The sequence below is a fragment of the Galeopterus variegatus genome, unplaced genomic scaffold (assembly GCF_000696425.1).
Source record: "Galeopterus variegatus unplaced genomic scaffold, G_variegatus-3.0.2 Scaffold5920, whole genome shotgun sequence".
Taxonomy (NCBI): Eukaryota; Metazoa; Chordata; class Mammalia; order Dermoptera; family Cynocephalidae; genus Galeopterus; species Galeopterus variegatus.
The window spans coordinates 24,298-30,833 of NW_007732031.1; the positions used below are offsets into that span (position 1 = coordinate 24,298).

At 38.8% G+C, this 6,536-nt stretch overlaps 1 pseudogene; it reads left to right on the top strand.

The window, feature by feature from the left end:
* LOC103605582 overlaps window positions 1–6,536 on the top strand; it is a 36,172-nt pseudogene that overhangs the window by 16,057 nt on the left and 13,579 nt on the right.

The window sequence follows — 6,536 nt, forward strand, 5'->3', positions numbered from 1 at the left end:
TTACTTACGTTTATTTTAAAGATTACTCAAGGTGAGAAGCAGGTAGTTAAGTGAATACTCAGGCTTCCCTTTTAGCCCAATTTCCAGAGGCTTCCTTCAGATTTTCTGAAGATATTTCATAGTATGTCAGGCTCTAAAAAACTATCTTTGTAAGATAACACTCGACAGAAAGCACCTGCGATGAGGTGGAGGTGTGTGCACACAGATGCTCTTGTAAAACGTGCAATATTTCCTCAAGGGCAAGAAGGAGACTTGCATTGTATGCCAAGCAGATTTCAGTCGGGGATGTTTATCAGGTCAGGCCATCAGCACAAACTGTAGATGTCTGTCCTTAGAATTCGTGAGGCTTTCTTTACACTTTTTACCTTTTTTGAGGATTCCAGGATAGTTCAGAGGACTCAGTGATAGTTCAGAGTCTGTGGTGCTTTGGCACGTTTCTAACCGTCGTCCACATCAGCTGCAGTTCTCATTCGAGTTTGGACAGCAGTGATGCTAAGTCCATTTATAAACTCCAGGTTCCCCACTTTCCCCAAGACCCCAAAGGGTGCTTCCAGTTTCCTCACAAGGATTGCTTGGGTAGATACTGTCCTCCCAATGTTGGGGCAACCCCTGTTCATTATGGAACAGGCACAGATCTGAGACAGGGCTCTGGGAGAGCTGTTCTCTTGAAGCCTTCACCATTAGTCATTTTAAATTCTCTGGTGTGGATGGGTGGGTGGATGTGCACGTGTGCATGCCATGATGTTCTTTCCTGTCTTTCCACCTATCTGAAAATATTGGGTGAGCAATCACTTTGCAAAAGCACAAATACTTTATTCCTTGTATCGTGACTTTATTACCTAGTTCAGGGAATCAGTGCAAACTGATATAAAGTATAAGGTTATCTGTGGTACTTGTTACAAAGTTGGTTTAGGCAATGAAGGTTCTAGACCAAGGAAACAAGAGCATTTGGGGAAATAAGTGAATGATACGGCTCAAGGGACAGGGAGTCTCAAGTGCCAGACTGAGGCTTTTGGAACTTTTCCCATGTGGGTTGGATAGTTTTTGAAGACATGGCATGATTCAGTGAGTATTTTAGGAAGATTAGGATTAATTTGATGCACAATCACAAGAAAGTAGAGAGACCCTTTTTAACTACCTCAGATAAGGTCTCATCCATCAGTCATAAGGTTGCCAAAGCTTAAAGTAGGGTGAGAGCAGAAGAAAGGGAAAGGATGTGACACAGAAGAGGAGGTCTCAACTGGATTTAGTGGCCAGTTTAGCTAGTTTTGCAGAGTGGCCGTGGGAGAGGGTGGCATTGTTGATAGAAATGACAAAAGTCAGGAAGCTGATTTCAGTAGAAATCTGTAGCGGGTGGAAAAGCAGGGAGGTGCAGCATGGGATGAGAAGTTACTGGTTCTTAGAGGCTGCCCGAGCACAGGGCAGAGTGTCATCAGCCAGCCAGCAGAAGAAATGCCTCTATTTATGATGCAGAGAACGTGCATGGAAACCAGGAAGGAGACTTCACACCACAGCAGAAGCAGCAGGAAAACCATGACAACACCAGGTCAGAGAGCTAGGACAGATCATGTGGGGAGATCACAGTATTTTAATATTCCAAAGAAATGGAGGGACAAGAGAACCGAGTGCAGTTGTTTCTTGAGGATGGTGGAGAGTGGTCTTTAAGAAAATCTCAAACTTAGGAATTTGAAGTTTGCCAGTGAAAATAAAGATAAAGGAAGCATGAAGAGACCATGGTATCGAATGAAGTTTTGTTCAGGCATCTAATGTGGCAAATTAAATGTAGACTCTGTAAAGCCACAGAGATAGTGGGTTCACAGCATTCTGGGGGAACTGAAGAATTGGAAACTGATGATTGTGAAGGAAATTAAGGTCTTCCTCATTCTTTCCCTTATATCCTTTCTTATATCTGAATAAATAGGTCACTGTCACTCATATATGGCAGCGTTTTACAGGTTTGGTTGCTTTAACCTGTGACTGTTCTAAGAGTTTATTTTTCTAGGTGAATTAAGGAAGCTGAACTCTTTTCCAAATAGGTGGTGTTATCCTTTCTATACAGCCTAGCTATTTGCCAAGCAGAGCATAAAATTTACGCCTTTCTGTATCCTTGAAACAGGAGTGAATTTGCTAGTGGCTGCAGAGAGTGGCCGGATGCTGCTGGACAGAAGTGGCCAAGGGAAGGTATATCCTCTGATCAACCGAAGACGATTTCAACAAATGGATGTACTTGAGGGCTTGAACGTCGTGGTGACAATATTTGGTAAGTGTTTGTTTAGTAAAGCAGAATATATGACACTGTTTAAAAGTATTTTAGCTTTACACACTGAACTTCAGTTACCTCGTTCTCTGATGTACTGGCTAAATGAGATACAACCACACCATGAGTTTATGATCATGTGAGAGGAAGATCTATTCAGATGTGACAGACGCGCACACTTTGTCTGTGGCTCTTCCAGAGCGCAGTCTTGAGCAGCACACGCCCACCCCTCTGCCCCCGTTGCTTGTTAGGTGTCATTTGTCTCATCCATGGTGTAGATCTGTGTCTAGTCCCTTTACACTGGACTCCCTTACATGCAAAAGGAACTATTCTTTGCCATTATCACAAAAGTATTGTGTTTTTTATTCTTACGCCAATTACCACTGTAAGTTTCTTTTTTAAAAAAGAGCATTTCTCTTAGTATAAATTATATAATTTATGTTCATTGTAGAAAGTAAGAAATGACTGCAGAAAAGCAACTAGGAGAAATAAAAAGTAAAATCATTCAGAGACAACATCTGTTAACGTTTCAATTTTAAACTTTTTAGGTTTTTAACTTCCACTCTTTTAGGCATACATCACACAATGTACACACATAAGGAAAAAATGTGCATCAAAATGGTTATGCAATGTTTCAAACATTCAGAGGACAGTAATGAGAGAATATTCTGTGTATAGTCAGCGTCCCCTCCCCCATCGGCCCACTGGTGGTAACTGCAGTCCTGAAGCCGGGGTGTATCCCACCCATGCCTGTTGCTCCAGTCCAGGTAACCTGCTTTTTTCATGCCGTTAAACATTCTCCGTAGTATCTATTTTACATGGCTAGAGAATGTTTTCTTACACAGACATATTAAAATTTATTACTTATTTCCTGTTGTTGCCCTTCAGGTTTATTTCCTTTGTCTCTCTCATGTAAACATTTTTCACAAATATTCTTAACCTTTGGGCATATATATCTATGTTGCATTCATTGTAATTTCCTAATAATTTGTTATCTCTGGGTCAAAGGGTATGCAAAATTATGATTTTAAATAGGTTTTGTAATACCACCAGTAACTTCGGTTAGTTATCTACTAGTGCCAACTTGTTATGTTTCTTTTTATATAACAAATTTGCTTGTAATTGTTTTACTTTTCAAATATGATTTTGTTTATAATTAAAGTTTGTTTAAATGCAAAAATTCCACCATCTGTTTTTTACTTAAATGAGAAAATAGCAATTTTTAAAATTGAAGTCAAAATAACAAATCTGCAACTAAAGGAAACTTCATTTTGTGGTCCAGTGAAATGAGACAGCAATTCCACCATCTGTTTTTTACTTAAATGAGAAAATAGCAATTTTTAAAATTGAAGTCAAAACAACAAATCTGCAACTAAAGGAAACTTCATTTTGTGGTCCAGTGAAATGAGACAGCTCACGGGATCAATAGTCAGCTGCTACCAGTGATTGTTTTTTGGTTTACTTTAGTGGCTTTTAATGGTTTTCAAGATCAGAAAAGTAATGCACATCAGTCATACAAAGCTTCAGAAATAGATTCAGGATTCTTCCTGAATGTCACCCTCATCTCAGAGATGACTTTGGTTAACATTTTATATTTCCTTCTCTTTTCTGTAAATATGTCTCATGATATGGGAACAAAACACTATTTATAAAGCTATGTGGTCTTGGGGCCGGCCCGGTGGCGCACTGGATAGTGCGCCGCTTGGGAAGCGCGGTGGCGCTCCCGCCTGAGGGTTCGGATCCCACATACAGACCGGTTCCCCCTCACTGGCTGAGCGAGGCGCGGGAGCAGCACCGAGGGTTGCGATCCCGTTGCCGGTCCCCGGTCCGGTACGGGGGCAACACTGAGGGTTGCGATCCGTGGCCGGACACAGAAAAAGACAAAAGACAAAAACAAAACAAACAAACAAAAAAAACTATGTGGTCTTTTTCTTAACATATATTGAACATTTTCCTTCAAAAACATTCTTATCAAGTTAAAAGGATCATGGTGAAGCATAAGACATAGGAGGGTACTTCAAAAAGTTCCTGGAAAGATTTGTGTTATCTTTTTATTCTATTTTTTCATGAACTTTTTGAAGTATCCCCATAAACAGAAAGTGCACAGATAAGTATAGAACTCAGTGAACTGTCACAAATAGAATCCATCCATGTAGCCCCCATCCTTCCACATTCTGGTGAAGAGACAACATTCCCAGCACCCCAGAAGCTCCCGTGTGCTATCTCCCAGGCACTGACCCTCAGAGGTAAGCCCTGTCCTGACTTTGAACACCTTAGATTGGTTTTGCCTTCATTGATCTGGATTCAAGTAAATGGTAAAATGGTATGAGTTCTGGCAGTGGCCGCTGCTTCTCTCTTTTTATATAGACTTTTTTTCTAGAGCAGTTTTAGGTATACTGAAAAATTGAGCAGAAATACTGTTTCCATATCCTCCTTCCCTTCCAGTTTCCCTTGTTATTAACGTAGTGTGTTAGGGTGGTGCATTTGTTCCAGCTGATAAACCAGTATTAATATGTTATTATTAACTAAAGTCTGTAGTTTATATTAGGTTCCAGTCTTTGTGTGGTACATTCTATTGGTTTTGGCACATGTATAATGTATATGCCATTATACATCATGCAGATTAATTTCAGTGCCCTAAAAATCCCTAATGACCTCTACCCCTGAGACCCTGGCAACAACTGTTCATTTTACCATCTCCATGGTTTTTCCTTTTCCAGAATGTCATGTAGTTGGAATCACACAGTATGTAGCCAAGTATGACTGACTATATGCATGTATGAAAAAGTATGTAGCCTTAGAGACTGGCTCCTTTCCCTGGACAATACCCATTTAACATTCCTCCATGTCTTTTTGTGATTTGATAAACTTTCATTTTATCACTGAATAATATTCAATTATATATGTACCAGTTTCTTCATTCACCTATTGAGAGACATCTTGGTTGCTTCCAAGTTTTGGCAATTATGAATAAAGCCACTGTATAATCATTGTATGCAACTTCTTGTGTGGACATAAATTTTCAACTTACTTACTTGGTAAATACCTAGGAGCATAAATACTGGAAAAAATGGTAAGACTACATTTAGCTTTGTAAAAAAATCTACCAAGTTGTCTTCCACATGGTGATATAATTTTGCACTCCCACCAGCTAAGAATGAGAGTTCCTGATGCTCCACATGCTTGTCAGCATTTGGTGTTGTCAGTGTTTTGGATTTTAGACCTTCTGGTAGGTTCATGTAGTGGTATCTCACTGTTCTTTTAATTTGAAATTTCCCAGTGATTTATGATTTTGAGCATATTTTCATAAGCTTATTTGCCATCTGTATATCTTCTTTGGTGAGGTATCTGTTCAAATCTTTAGCTTCTTTTGTAATTGGGTTGTTTTCCTACCGTTGAGTTTTAAGGGTTCTTTGTATATCATAAGCTTATTTGCCATCTGTATATCTTCTTTGGTGAGGTATCTGTTCAAATCTTTAGCTTGTTTTGTAATTGGGTTGTTTGTTTTCCTACCGTTGAGTTTTAAGGGTTCTTTGGATACAAGTCTTTTATCAGATTTATGTTTTGCAAATATTTTCTCCCAGTCTGTGGCTTATCTGTTTATTTTCTTTAATAGTGAGTGTCTCTTGCAGAACAGAAGTTTAAAATTTTAACAAAGTACAGCTTACCGGTTTTTTTCTTTCATGGATTATGCTTTTGGTGTTGTATCTAAAAAGTCATTGCCAAATCTGAGGTCTCAGATTTTCCCCTATGTTGTATTCCAGAAGCTTTATAGATTTGCATTCCACATTTAGGTCTACAGTCTATTTTGAGTTGATTTTTGTGCAAGTTTAGAAGTCTATGTATATATTCATTTTCTTTTGCATGTGGATATCTAGTTGTTCTAGCAGCATTTGTTGAAAAGATTGTCCTTTCTCTGTTGAATTGCCTTTGCTCCCTTGTCAAAAAGATTAGTTCACTGGATTTGTGTGGGTCTCTCTATTTCGTTATATTGATCTGTTTTTCTGTCCTTTTGCTAATAACCTCACTGCTTGATTACCATAGATTTATAGTGAATCTTGAAGTCAGGTGCTATCAGTCTTCCAACTTTGTTTTTCTTTTTCAATATTGTGTTGACTACTTTGAGTCTTTTGCCTCTTTGCATAAACTTTAGAGTAAGTTTATTGATATGCACAAAATAACGCTGCGATTTTGATTGGAATTGCATCTATCACATTAGGAAGAACTGATAATATTGAGTCTTCCTCTCCGTGAACATGGAATATCTTTCTGTTTATTT